Source organism: Lampris incognitus, chromosome 13 (genome assembly GCF_029633865.1).
Source record: "Lampris incognitus isolate fLamInc1 chromosome 13, fLamInc1.hap2, whole genome shotgun sequence".
In the NCBI taxonomy this organism is placed as follows: domain Eukaryota; kingdom Metazoa; phylum Chordata; class Actinopteri; order Lampriformes; family Lampridae; genus Lampris; species Lampris incognitus.
In genome coordinates this window covers 50,978,777-50,994,329 of record NC_079223.1, presented here as the reverse complement: position 1 = coordinate 50,994,329, position 15,553 = coordinate 50,978,777, and the positions used below count along the sequence as shown (strand labels likewise).

Genomic DNA, 15,553 nt, shown 5'->3' with positions numbered 1-15,553 from the left:
ACACAGATAGACAAACAGACAGACAGACAGACAGACAGACAGACAGACAGACAGACAGATAGATAGATAGATAGATAGATAGATAGATAGATAGATAGATAGATAGATAGATAGATAGATAGATAGATAGATAGATAGATAGATAGATAGACGAAAACAGACAGACAGACAGACAGACAGACAGACAGACAGACAGACAGACAGACGGACGGGCAGACAGATGGATAGACAGACAAACAGACAGACAGACAGACAGACAGACAGACAGACAGACAGACAGACAGACAGACAGACAGACAGACAGACAGATAGATAGATAGATAGATAGACAGACAGACAAACGGACGGACGGATGGACGGACGGACGGATAGACAGACAGACAGACAGACAGACAGACGGACGGACAAACACGGATGGACAGGTTTTCCTCACAGGGGCCTCAGCTGTGGAGAAAAAGACAAATTCATTGACCAATAACGATGACGTCCTCAGGAAATAGTTTGTCGGAAGAGAAAGAGGATATTGAGTAAATCAATATGTTCATGATAGTAGGCAGCGCCTGGCTCTAGAATGTTCTCTCACGTCAGCTTTGAGGATCAAAATGTTTTCAGGGCAGTGCAGGGTACGGTACGGGTCTCCATGGGTTTAGCTTGTTGGTAAGGTGGTGGTGAGATCCAGTCTCTCGAGGGTCCGGGTTGAAGGGGTCTTCTATATGACTGATGGGAAGTTGATGCCAGTCTGGTCTGCTTGTCTTCGAAGCTGAGTGAGAATCACACGTGGGGCCGAGTCAAAGATCTCGTAAAGAAGACAAAGCTGAGGAACCAGAACCAGCTGGGACTGACCTCCGCCTCCCTTAAGATGTCCTGTCCGCAGCTTTACAGGTGAGCACCGCTATCATCACCACTGCCGCGTGGGTCTTCTCCGCTTGCTTTTCTTTTCTGTTGCCAGATAATAGTCACCTTCTCGTTGTGGTCCTGGATGGCCCCATGGCTCTGTGGTCCATGAAACCTAACAAGCCAAAGCCAGCTCCATGTCCCAGACAGGTGTAGTTTCTCTGCTGTCCTCAGGGAGCTCAGGTGATGTAAGATAAATGTTTTGCCGTGTGGTCTTGTATCCTGTGATGCCTTTACCGGTACATAAGGGTGAGCTCATGAAGACCTACTAGTGGTAACGCCAGTAACAGCGCTGGTCAGATGTCCCTGAAACCAGTCGGAAGTGTTTTTCTCGAGAGGCTGTCCCTTTTCCAAATTAGATAAGTAAACGGAGAAATAATGAATGATACTGAAGGAGTCTAATCTTTCTGCACACACTAGCTGGAAAGTCGTGTCCTCAGCGATAATCAATGTTGTGTGTTTTAAGGGGACAACTAGTTGACGGGTCATTTTGTACCGAAGCAGCACAACCTGGTGTCACCACCACCTTGTGGAGCAGGACATCTAAATACATGTGGAGCAGAGGAACTCAAATATGTTGTGCCAGTCACTAAACACAAACCAGAGGGTTGCAGGGGGGGGGGAAGAAGACTTCATCCAGGGCAGTGGCAGGGCAGCAGTAACTCAGTCTCCCTTATCACCTCTGAATGGTGCTGCGTCAGGAGGAACTGGGCCGATCATCTGCTGTCAATGAAGCTTTATCGGCAGCAGATGATTACTTATGGCACGAAACAGGCTTGTACTGTCTCATAAAGAATTTACTTGACTCACTGGATTATACATACATACATATATATATATATACACACACACACCTTGAAATGTCGGGTTATTTGGGATAGACGTAGCTGGCAGGTTAGTTCACTGTGGCTGAGGATGGTGGGGTAAAGTATAAGCACACGCCAGACAGAGCTGTTATTCCCTGGACTCTTGTCTGGCCATGGGTAGGTTGATGGAAAAAAGACCCCTAAAGATGGTGGTATGTCTTTGTTGTGCGAGCTGCAGGAATCTGGTGGGAGTGTGGGGCTGGAGCGCTCCAGAATGCGGGGCTGAGCCAGATGAATAGAGTCGGGGGGACTCGGGGGTGTCAGGCCTGAGGTATGCCTGGAGGAGTGGGAGAATTCCCCTCCAGGATTTAAACCGCCTGCTGAGATATGGCCCTCATCCAGGAATTATTAGAAAGGACACCCTCCAAGATAGAAATGCATTCTGGGCCGCCATTCGGCCTCATGTCAGTTCAAGCCAGCAAGTGGTGAAGAAGCATCTCCACACAGCTTTTCTCTGGTCGCTGTGCAGCTTCAGTCACTCTCAGCAACAACACTCTGCTGTGTCTTGTCTATGTGCTCTTCTGGCCTCCACCAGCCTGTGGGCTGACTCATAAGTCAAGTCAAGTCAAGTTAATTCGTTTAGCCCAGTATCACAAGGTAGTCCTGCGGAGTCGTAGTCAGTACAGCACAACACCACAGGACAGTGTAGGACACACAACATGGCTGCATGTGCTAACTGCTGACTCTCTTCATCAGTCCACCTGGATACAAGCGTCTAGTAAATGTGAAAATGCCAAATAAGAAGGTATGCAGCTACTTTAATGCAGAAATATGATCTTTATTTGCTCAAATAGCACAAACATATAAACAGTATATGGGTCATTCCAGGATTGGAGGACAATTTAGGCATCAACACTTTTGAAAAATGAACCCTTTATATTATAATTGTCTGTTATGTATTTAAGAAAAACAGGTAATAAACCATCAACGAAACTGATTCGTCCGGCTCAGGCATCAAAGGTACATTTTTTAGGGGATGTTTTATTTGTTGTATGCCATGCTTTTCGCAACCCTGTTACGAATATTCAGGAAGCTGAAAAAGTATATCTTAAAATATTGTTCAATGAAATCCTTTACCATCAAGCAAAGGAAGTCACACTTCCATTGAATTCACATGTAATTTCAGAAAAGACTTGCGTTATCTTCATTTCAGCATCTTTTGAAATCTATCATGCCCAACTTTCCAATAGTCACTTGTCTTTCTACTAATTTCCGTATTTATTTTCAAAGATTTGCTCAAATACATTATGCATATAATCACTCAAGCTATTAAAAGGACAATAGCTTAAACCCTTGTGAGCTGAGAAAATAATTTAAGGTTATTTTAATAAAAACGATATGGTAACAGGGTTGAAATTAGAGTAACAGGGTTGCAAATCAATGCTAATGATAGCTTTTACCTCAGGAGTAGATGCTAGCTGTGGAATGTAATGCTACTTTCAAGGCAAGGACAAACTTAGATGTATAACTAAAGAAAGACAAATTTGAAAATAATTTGTCTCATTCTGATAATATGAGTAACAGTGTTGTGTTGCTTAGAGTGCCACACTCGATCAAGGCTGAAAGACTGGAAAAATATGAAAAATAGAAGAGAGACCTAATCTTTGGTCTACCTATGGCATTAGCATATGGCTTGAAGATGTCATTTCCTCTGTGTCATGTGACTTACAGCTTTAACTCTTCCTCTGCCAAGCTAAATAGGTTTTGGTAACAGGGTTGCACACATGTTGTGGGACACACCTTCAGTGGATAATTACTGTTATTTAAAATACGTTGATGATTTGAAATTTTTGTTTGACCGTTACAGGAGACACATATAAACAGAATAATACAAAAAAAGTAGATGAAATGCCTATTTTAAATGTTATATTTGACATGCAAGTTTGCCATCAAGAAGGTGGGACAAGAGAAAATGTCATTTTAGGAGGTGCTGGAGAGCTATTTGATATTTTAAATAATATTTTTGGACCACTTTTTCTACAATTTTATTTACATTTTATCTCAGGACAAGTATATTTAACACAACAAGCGCATGTTTTAGTATTTTGGGCATGAATTAGTTTAAATTTCATAGGTGGGACAGAAAATGTCCTCAAATTCTGGAATGTCCCATATTAGCAATTAATGCTGTGTGTTCCAAGCTAAAGCAGCTTGTGTATCCTCCATCTGAGCCACACGTTTGTTGTTACTGTCTGCATGCACTTCACATGCTAGTTGTTACTGTCTGCATGCACTTCACATGCTAGTTGTTACTGTCTGCATGCCCTTCACATGCTAGTTGTTACTGTCTGCATGCACTTCACCTGCTAGTTGTTACTGTCTGCATGCCCTTCACCTGCTAGTTGTTACTGTCTGCATGCACTTCACCTGCTAGTTGTTACTGTCTGCATGCACTTCACCTGCTAGTTGTTACTGTCTGCATGCCCTTCACATGCTAGTTGTTACTGTCTGCATGCACTTCACCTGCTAGTTGTTACTGTCTGCATGCACTTCACCTGCTAGTTGTTACTGTCTGCATGCCCTTCACATGCTAGTTGTTACTGTCTGCATGCCCTTCACATGCTAGTTGTTACTGTCTGCATGCCCTTCACATGCTAGTTGTTACTGTCTGCATGCACTTCACATGCTAGTTGTTACTGTCTGCATGCCCTTCACATGCTAGTTGTTACTGTCTGCATGCCCTTCACATGCTAGTTGTTACTGTCTGCATGCACTTCACGTGCTAGTTGTTACTGTCTGCATGCACTTCACATGCTAGTTGTTACTGTCTGCATGCACTTCACATGCTAGTTGTTACTGTCTGCATGCACTTCGCCTGCTAGTTGTTACTGTCTGCATGCCCTTCACATGCTAGTTGTTACTGTCTGCATGCACTTCACCTGCTAGTTGTTACTGTCTGCATGCACTTCACATGCTAGTTGTTACTGTCTGCATGCACTTCACCTGCTAGTTGTTACTGTCTGCATGCACTTCACATGCTAGTTGTTACTGTCTGCATGCCCTTCACATGCTAGTTGTTACTGTCTACATGCACTTCACCTGCTAGTTGTTACTGTCTGCATGCACTTCACCTGCTAGTTGTTACTGTCTGCATGCACTTCACCTGCTAGTTGTTACTGTCTACATGCACTTCACGTGCTAGTTGTTACTGTCTGCATGCACTTCACGTGCTAGTTGTTACTGTCTGCATGCACTTCACGTGCTAGTTGTTACTGTCTGCATGCACTTCACCTGCTAGTTGTTACTGTCTACATGCACTTCACGTGCTAGTTGTTACTGTCTGCATGCACTTCACGTGCTAGTTGTTACTGTCTGCATGCACTTCACGTGCTAGTTGTTACTGTCTGCATGCACTTCACATGCTAGTTGTTACTGTCTGCATGCACTTCACCTGCTAGTTGTTACTGTCTGCATGCCCTTCACCTGCTAGTTGTTACTGTCTGCATGCACTTCACCTGCTGGTTGTTACTGTCTGCATGCACTTCACCTGCTGGTTGTTACTGTCTGCATGCACTTCACATGCTAGTTGTTACTGTCTGCATGCACTTCACCTGCTAGTTGTTACTGTCTGGATGCACTTCACCTGCTAGTTGTTACTGTCTGCATGCACTTCACCTGCTAGTTGTTACTGTCTGCATGCACTTCACGTGCCTGTTGAGCCATCAACATGATATTTCTTCATCACGCGGCCTCCCAGCTCCTCCTGAGATAATCTTTGAAGTTTCCTCTTGTAGTGAAAATGTAAAATGTGTGACGCATTTCTCCCTCAGGCCTGATCTGGGACCAGTGGACCTTTCCAGTAGAACCAGGAACTCTATGATCTCTTTGGGTCAACACAGCAAGTTGGACTTCCCCTGGCTTCACTGACCCCACAGGTACAAGACACGAAGTTCCCTGGTTTACAGCGAGTCTAGAGACGTGCCTCAGACAATTTAAGTTTTCATCTTTTTTGTTGATGTTGTTTTTGTTCAAAGAACGCAGCTAACCACAACATGAAATGGCATCTGGGTAAACATGGCAGTTACTCACAGTTGCTTAAGAGATGCAACATGGGTAAACAATCAGCGATAGACAGTCCTGCTAGCCCCGCCCCCAGGCCGCCCCCACACCTCAAACTGGTTCCAAAACTCAACAAGAACAGTACAGAACTGTGTTCTGGTGGCAGAGGAAACAAGCGTGTTCTTGTTTTCCAGTGTGGTGTGCAGTGGAAAGACTCCAAGTGTACCTGTTCGGGGGGGAGGGGGAACTGGGGGGAATAGCGTGTTCCTCCCACGCGCTACGCCCCCCTGGTGAAACTCCTCACTGTCAGGTGACAAGAAGCGGCTGGTGACTTCACATGTATGGGAGGAGACATGTGGTAGTCTGCAGCCCTCCTCGGATCGGCAGAGGGGGTGGAGCAGCGACCGGGACGGCTCGGAAGAGTGGGGTAATTGGCCAAGTACAATTGGAAAAAAAAAGGGGAGGGTGGATGTACCTGTCTTTTAGTGACATCATACAGACCAGGTTCTCCTCGATGGTGTTTCAAGCCCCCAACGTACTCTTCCAGGCTGCACTGCATGGAAGGCACTCCCCGCCCCCAACAGTTTCATCCAATCACAGCACTGTTTAGGGTTAGGTAAGGGTTAGCGCCAGTGCTGTGATTGGCTGAAACTGTAGGGGGCGGGGAGTGCCTTCCATGCAGCGCTGCCTTGAAGAGTACGTTGGGGGCTTAAAACACCATCGAGCCCAGGTTCTCCTGATTTCTGCAAGCGAGAGCTATTCGCAGCTCAACATTTGACCTGATGACCCTCACTTTCACATCATTCACCCAGTTAGAAGCATGTTAGATGCATGCCAGATGCATGTTATGTGCATGCTAGATGCATGTTAGAAGCATGCTAGATGCATGTTATGTGCATGGTAGAAGCATGCTAGATGCATGTTAGATGCATGGTAGAAGCATGCTAGATGCATGTTAGAAGCATGTTAGAAGCATGCTAGATGCATGTTAGATGCATGTTAGAAGCATGCCAGATGCATGTTATGTGCATGTTAGATGCATGGTAGAAGCATGCTAGATGCATGTTATGTGCATGTTAGATGCATGGTAGAAGCATGCTAGATGCATGTTAGATGCATGGTAGAAGCATGCTAGATGCATGTTATGTGCATGTTAGATGCATGGTAGAAGCATGCTAGATGCATGTTAGATGCATGTTAGAAGCATGCCAGATGCATGTTATGTGCATGTTAGATGCATGGTAGAAGCATGCTAGATGCATGTTAGATGCATGGTAGAAGCATGGTAGAAGCATGCTAGATGCATGTTAGAAGCATGCCAGATGCATGTTATGTGCATGTCAGATGCATGTTAGAAACAGGTTTAGGCTGGGCTCAACGTTAGCATATCAGATGTTGATATTAGGAAGGTCTCTCATCATCAGCCAGGACGTGTATACGTGAGCCATGACACGTGATATGAGATGGCAGTGTCTGAGGCCTGCACAGCAGAAGTGGGTATGGGAGCAGAGGGTTCAGTTGAGAACAGCAGCGTGGTGATTTACTGCTTGTGTGCCTCCCGCAGGACTCCCCCGAGGTGAAGAGTCAGCACTCTGCTGCATGCTGCCCTCACCCAGCTGCTCGTCTCCTACCAAGATATGATCCAGATGGTGGAGGAGGAAGAGGAGGAGGACACCGTGAAGTTGCACATAGATTCAAGACTGGAAAAGAAGGGACTGAAATGAGAGTGGCGGGAATAGGGAGTAGAAAAGTCAACGAGGGAGTGGTGTTGCAGGATAAGGGAAAGTACTGTCACAAGCCAGGGCACCATAACAGTTGTATTTGTGTTGTATCAAAGTGTGCTTGGAGATGATCTGTTTATTTGTGTGTTTTATGACAAGAATGCTGACGTGAACTTGAGGTTATGATGCATTTTCTAAAGGCTTCCGTATGAAAACAAGTATGAACAGCTGCCAGGTGATTAACCCAGGTGATTAACCCAGGTGATTAACCCAGGTTATTAGTCCAGGTTATTAGTCCAGGTTATTAGTCCAGGTTATTAATCCAGTCGTGTTCACTGAGATGTTATGACCACTGTCAAACACATCATAGGCCTTCACAAGTGTTTCGTGATTTAACAAACTCCTTCATTCTTATGTAACTACACAGCGCCGATATGTATGTTGTTTAAACAGAAGTGTAACGTTTCCATCACAGTGTGAGTTGTGTGTCATAAAACTGTCAGCAGTTAATGTAAAACATACATACATGTATCTCATATCATGACCTTTCCTTTTACTTTCATTTTATAGTGTGTGCGTGCGCATGCATTTGGCATGATCCTGTGTGTGCATATGTGTGTGCATATTGGTATGTGGTTTGTGTGTGTGGGCGGGTGGGATGCACATGTGTAATGTTATGTTATGTTATGTTATGTTATGTTGTGTTATGTTACAATATGTTATGTTGCGTTGTGTTGTGTTGTGTTATGTTACGTTACATTACGTTGCGTTGTGTTGTGTTGCGTTATGTTACGTTACATTACGTTGCGTTGCGTTGTGTTGTGTTATGTTATGTTATGTAATGTTAAGTTTATGGCAGGGTGCATGAACAGTCAATATGTACAGTGCAGGATCCAGGCTCCTGTGGACTCCAGTGTTTAACAGTGATGCATCATGTTGACGTATGAGTGGAAGATGGAGCAGGAGATAACACCACGGGCCTCTCTGATAGCTGGTCTTACATAACCCTGCAGACTTCCAGTGTGCTTCCATCTTCTGTGGGATGAGGAATTCTCTTCCTATCAGCACACCCTGCCGCAACTCTGCCCATACATAGAGAGTAATGAGAAGAGGCTGCAGAGCAGTGATACATCTTGATGTTACTCAACACTGTGTGTCAGGCAGACAGTACCGGGGGTAGCTGACATGTGCAGAGAGAGGGAAATGTGCAGAGACAGATATGCACACACAGAGACAGATATGCACACACAGAGAGAAATGTGCACACACAGAGAGAAATGTGCACACACAGAGAGATGTGCACAGAGATGTGCACACAGAGAGATGTGCACACAGAGAGAGAAATGTGCACACAGAGAGATGTGCACACAGAGAAATGTGCACAGAAAAATGTGCACAGAAATGTGCAGAGAGAAATGTGCAGAGAGAGAAATGTGCACACAGAGAGAGATATGTGCACAAAGACGAAAATGTGCACAGGGAAATGTCCACAGAGAGAAATGTGCAGAGAGAGAAATATGCACAGAGAGAGAGATGTGCACACAGACAGAAATCAGCACACAGAGAAATGTGCACATAGAGAGACGTGTACAGAGAGAGAAATGTGCATAGAGAGAGACGTGTACAGAGAGAGAAATGTGCATAGAGAGACGTGTACAGAGAGAGAAATGTGCATAGAGAGACGTGTACAGAGAGAGAAATGTGCACATAGAGAGACGTGTACAGAGAGAGAAATGTGCACATAGAGAGACGTGTACAGAGAGAGAAATGTGCACATAGAGAGACGTGTACAGAGAGAGAAATGTGCACATAGAGAGACGTGTACAGAGAGAGAAATGTGCATAGAGAGACGTGTACAGAGAGAGAAATGTGCATAGAGAGACGTGTACAGAGAGAGAAATGTGCATAGAGAGACGTGTACAGAGAGAGAAATGTGCACACTTAGAGAAATGTGCATAGAGAGAAATGTGCATAGAGAGAAATGTGCACACTGAGAGAAATGTGCATAGAGAGGAATGTGCACAGAGAAGCCGTGTGAGTGACAGGTGCTGCAGTTCATACAGTTCTCTGTGACGTCACATCGCTGATATTCCGTCATCAGACAATATGCAGAAATGATCGGGTTCAGAGCAAAAGTCAGGGTTGAAGTGCAATGACATTGCTCTTTCCCTCTGACCTCGTCTAGCGGGAGAACAAGTCCTTTCCTGAGTAAACCCTTTCAAAAAGAATCACGTTTGCGGCTCCTGGGCCTGCTGCTGGTCTCTCCTCACGGCCGTTGGTCACACAAGACCTTCCTAGTCTCACAGGACACTCATGCAACAACACAACATGAAAGGTAGCAGTAGCAGTGGGTAATGAGTAACGGTATTACAGTAGTACTGTGAGAAGGGTGTAGCAGCAGGGGGCCGTGTCATACAGCACCGTCATGACAACGCTAAGACGTGGTAACTCGGCTCGTCTTCATACTCATATCAGATGTGGAGGCTCTGCAGACCGGAAGGACGCCGTTTCTGGACGACACAGTCCATGCATGCTAGAATGGCAGTACTTCGTACTTTGTGAATTACTCACTTGGTGTCTGTACATGTTTTATATCAACATGCATGTTGCGCCATTATTCAAATTTATTTTTCAGAATAAAGTTGAGTCTATGTAAGAGCTTCAGGTCAGCTGTGTATTTACTCTAACAACAACAATATAATAACAATAATAATAACAATAATCCTCTTTACATCGATAGAGCGCTTTTCTAGACTCCCAACGTGCTTCGCATTGAAGGGGGAAGGTAACTCACTCCAGCCACCACCACTGTGTAGCGCCACCTGGCTGCCGTGTGCTGACGTCAGCTTGAGGTGGAGAGGGAGGGATCATTGAGCCAGTTACCTGGGGGATGGTTAGGTGGTCATTGTGATCACGTGGTCATTGTGATCACGTGATCGCTGTGATTAGGTTGTGGAAATTGCAGGAAAGTAGAGACGGACAACGTCTCTCACTGGCAGCACGAACGCGTGTCTCATTTCTTCTTCCGTACACAATCACAGTGGAGCAACATGGCGCTGCTCCAACCATGCTCGTCCTCGCTCCACCCTCCCAACCCGGAAACCCTTTCTTTAAGGGCCCGTGTCTACCCATTATGGGGAATTGGGCCCATATAGTCCGCTACATATGCCCCCCCCCCCCCAGAATTCACCATAGTAAAAAAAAGTCACGTGGAGGGGGGCGGCTTAGCCGAACAGGTGTGGGGGCCGGGGGGCCTACAGCAGGGGCCTGAAGGACCCTGCGGCAGCGTGTAGATAGGGTGGGGGATGGAGGAACCTTAGGGGCCTTGTTGGGGGGTGGGGGCAGGGTAGGAGAGCGCCCCTACCATGGGGGCTGGGCAAATCCAACAGGTCGGTTCAAATCCAGGTGAGCCGGTTTGAAGCGACCTACAGAAATGCGCTCTGGCTTGTTGCCGACTTCCACCACAAAGTGCTTATTTCCGGTCTCCAGGGCGTGGAACGGCCCGCCGTAGGGCCGTAGGGACGGTGGGCGTCGTGGCGGATGAAAACATATTCTGCTGACTGCAGACCTGCGGGGATGTGAGACTGTGGGAGGCCGTGTTGCGAAGTGGGGACCGGTGGAAAGCTCTGGCGTTATCCAGGAGCGTGGTCCATTGATGGGCTGCAGACCAGGGAGCTGTGGTGTTGGGGACGAAATCCCCTGGGACCCGCAGCAGCTGTCCGTTAACCGGTTCAGCGGACGAGGACTGGAGGTCCTCCTTAGCGGCGGTCCTGAGGCCCAGCATGACCCACGGAGCCTGTCGACCCAGTCGCTGTCCTTGAGGCTGGCCCGAAGAGCGACCTTCCCAGAGCGATGAAACCGCTCACACAATCCATTGGCCTCCCAATGAGTTGTGTGAGCCTCCCACCACCCGAGCCTGGGGAAGGTTGGTGTCTGGGGCGTCAGGGGACCCCTCGGGAAACAGACGGGAGAGGGCGTCTGCCCTGACATTCTTGGTGCCCAGGCGGTAGGTGAGGGTGAAGTCGAACCGGCTGAAGAAGAGAGCCCAGAGCGCCTGCCTGGGGTTGAGCCTCTTAGCCGTCCGTACGTAGGTCAGGTTCTTGTGATTGGACCATACGATGAACGGCTGCCCTGCTCCCTCCAGCCAGTGTCTCCACTCCTCTAGGGCGGTGTGCACAGCCAGCAACTCCCTGTTGCCGATGTCGCAGTTCTTCTCCGCAGGACGGAAACGCCGGGAGAAGGCAGCGCACGGGTGGATCTTCTGGTCCTCCTCCGACCGCTGGGAGAGGACGGCTCCGATGCCCGTGTCCGACGCGTCCACCTCCACGACGAACTGCCTGGACGGGTCCGGGTGGGCGAGCACCGGAGCCGTTGTAAACAGCCTCTTCATGTCCGAGAAGGCGGCCTCTGCCTCCGAGGTCCAGGAGAAAGGGCGGAGGGTGGAGGTGAGTGCGGTGAGGGGGGCGGCCACACGGCTGAACCCCCTGATGAAGCGCCGGTAGAAGTTTGCAAACCCCAGGAAGCGCTGGAGTTGCGTCCTGTTGGTGGGCCGTGCCCACTCCTCCACCGCTCGGGTCTTCCTGGGGTCAGTGCGGACGAGCCCCTTCTCCACGATGTGGCCAAGGAACTCCACGGAGGCGGAGTGGAACACGCACTTCTCGGCTTTCACGAAGAGCCTGTTCTCTAGCAGCCGTTGGAGGACCAGGCGGACATGCTGGTGGTGTTCCTCCTCAGTCCTGGAGAACACGAGGATGTCATCCAGGTACACCACCACGAACGTGTTCAGCATGTCCCGGAGCACGTCGTTGACCAATGCCTGGAAGACGGCCGGGGCGTTGGTGAGGCCGAAGGGCATAACGAGGTATTCGAAATGCCCTAGGTGGGTGTTGAAGGCCGTCTTCCATTCATCCCCTTCCCGGATGCGCACCAGGTGGTACGCGCTGCGCAGGTCTAGCTTGGTGAACACCGTGGCGTGAGTGAGTGGCTCGAACGTGGAACTCATAAGGGGGAGTGGATATTTATTTTTCACCGTGATGTCATTTAGCAGTCGATAATCTATGCAAGGCCTCAGGCTGCCCTCCTTCTTTGCCACAAAAAAGAAGCCCGCTGCCACCGGGGAAGACGAGGGCCTTATGATTCCTGAGGCCAGGGACTCTGATATAATTGTGTATAGACTCCTTCTCCGGGACGGAGAGGTTATACAACCGACCGGTGGGAAGGGCGGCCCCGGGAAGGAGATCTATGGCACAATCATAGGGATGGTGAGGGGGGAGGGAAAGTGCACTGTCCTTACTAAATACAGGGGCTAAATCGTGATACATGGGAGGTACGCAAGTGAGATCCGTGGGAGGAGGCACGGGTCTGAGGCCGCTGGACGGGGAGTGGGCGGAGCGAAGGCAGTTGGCATGAACGAAGGCTTGGAAAGAAGGCAAGCTAGCCTACTTGGTCGGGGCAAGAGCCTTCACGGAGAGGAAGGAGATTCATCCCCAGCAAACTGTTGATCGCTAGTTGGCGTGCGGGTTTGATCAGTCACATTCTGACATTGGGTTTCACATGTGAATTCACTCGATTCCGTTTAGAAATGTTCAATAGTCTGACTTCGTAACGTTGACGGTAACTTTCAGAAAAGAGGAAGAAGATTTATTACTGAACAGACTGCCTTTATTCTCAGAGTCATATTGAACTTTACTCTTTGTCCTAACTCAAGGTAGTTACTGTGCATATGTTGTTCTGGTTGTTGCACTATACAGTAAGTGTGGTCTATCTAATATTATAATATACAGTAGTTTACTAAAGTTCCTCTGTTCTGGTTTACATAAGGAGAGCGTTCTGCTCCAGAGAGAATACTGCTCTTCACTTGTCAGGGTATAAAGCTACTTAGCTACACTCTAGCTCACTGTAGGTCGTTCTTTCTTTCTTTTTTCCCCCTCATCATTTCATTCTTAACAGCCGTTTCCTTTAATGCTCGGGGCTTAAGGGACAAGGTAAAATGAAAGGCTATTTTTGTTTATACAAATAGTTTTAATGCTGACTTTTGTATTATTCAGGAGACTCATTCAGAGGCAAATGACTTAACATTTTTGAAGTGGCAATGGGGTGAAGAAGTATGGTTCTCCCATGGCTCCAATCATTCTGCAAGTGACTTAACATTAAAAGACAAGTTCAGTGGTAGGAGTCTTCTCTCCATTTCTGATCCTCTTGGTCACTTTATTTTTTTGGTTATCTCACTAAATGAGGAACTTTTTTTGCTTGGCAACATTTATGGGTATAATAATACAAAAGAAAAAATTGAATTAATGGAAACATTGAACAATAAAATAGAATATATACAGGGTAAATATACAAATATGAAATTGATTCTGGGTGGAGACTTTAACTTGACTATAAATGATACGATTGACAGATGGCCTGCAAAAGCCAGTACCAACCCAAATGCCATCTTGATAGACTTCATACATAATTTAGGTCTTACAAATATTTGGAGACTAAAAAACCCAAATATCGATTTTACGTGGGGAAACAAACCCGGTTCTCTTGGTTAATACCGGTTCTCTATGGTTAATATCAGATTGTATGGTGGACTCCACACTTAGAGCTGTAATCTTACCGGCCCCCTTATCTGATCATCAAGCTATTCTGTTGGAAGTGGCTGTGTCTGCCTGTCACCAAACAAGAATGGACTACTGTGGTTACTGGAAGCTAAACAACTCGTTATTAGCACACACATGTTTAGAACAGGATGTCTTAGAGAAAACAAATAAGTACTGGCAACTAGGTCTTGATCAAAATGCTTTTAGTAAAAACGGGGAACTCCTCAAATTCAAACTCTGGAAATTGATGATGAAATTAGGAGCTGAATTAATTGCAGATATCATGACACTAAACAGTTTGGCGCCTGATAATATGTTGGAGGAGAATAAAGTAAAATTAGCAGAGTTACAATTCAAATTGGACAATATTTACATTCATAAAGCGAAAGGAGCCTTTGTACGTTCCAGGAAAAAATGGCTCGAAGAGGGAGAACAAAATTCATCTTATTTTTTTAAACTAGAAAAACACCATCAGGAGAATAATTGCTTAATGAAATTGAAAATTGATGATTCGGTCATAGAAGACCCCCTAATGATTTCTAGCCACTGTGAACATTTCTACAAAAAACTATATGAATCCAAATCCTCAATCTCTGAAATATACAATTACATCCAAACATTAGAAGGTGTTAAAACATTAAATAATGAAAATATAAGCATTTGTGACTTACCTATTACTATAAATCATATTAAAGTTTCTATCAACAAGCTCAAGTCTGATAAGTCTCCAGGGACTGATGATCTAGCAGCTGAATTCTATAAAAAACTCTCTAATGAATCATCTCCTTTCCTACATAGGGTATTCGTGGAAGCTTTCAATAGTGGATATCTCCCTCCTCCCATGAATCAAGGTCTTATTATTTTGATTCCAAAACCACATAAAGATAAATTGCTTATTGATAACTGGCGTCTATTTTGCCTCCTCCAAAGTGTTTACAAGATAGTAGCCACATGTTTAGCTAGAAGAATTAAGGATGCTCTTACTGATATACTAGATGAAACCCAGTCAGGTGTTATGGTAGGCAGACACATAACCAACAACATTAGACTTGTTCTAGACATTTTAGATTATTCAGACTTGGTGGACGATGAGGGATTTATTTTTTTCTTAGACTTCTATAAGGCCTTCGACACGATAGAGCATGATTTCATTTTTGAAGCATTAAATATATCTGGCTTTGGTGGTACATTTTCAAATGCAGTTAGAACCCTCTATAAAAATGACAATTGTTCCATTAAATTGTCACATGGCACTTGTGAAAGATTTAGCGTTAATAGAGGCCTTCGTCAGGGTTGTCCGGTCTCACCATATCTCTTTTTGCTTGCTATGCAAATTCTCTCGATTCACACTAAAAACACTGGTGTCATGGGTATATCCGTTGCTGATAAATCTATCCTCGTTAGCCACTTAGCTGATGACACAACATTATTCTTAAAAACTAAGGTCGAAATTAAAAAAATCTATTGATGTGATTAATGTCTT

General features: G+C 46.0%; 1 long non-coding RNA gene across 1 annotated transcript; it reads left to right on the top strand.

Annotated features, from left to right (window-relative positions):
• The first annotated feature begins 370 nt into the window (after positions 1-370).
• LOC130123031 (uncharacterized) lies at positions 371-9,146 on the top strand. The gene is made up of 3 exons (XR_008811279.1): positions 371-882; positions 5,531-5,635; positions 7,324-9,146. It is a non-coding gene; the product is annotated as an uncharacterized LOC130123031 (long non-coding RNA).
• The last annotated feature ends 6,407 nt before the right edge of the window (positions 9,147-15,553 follow it).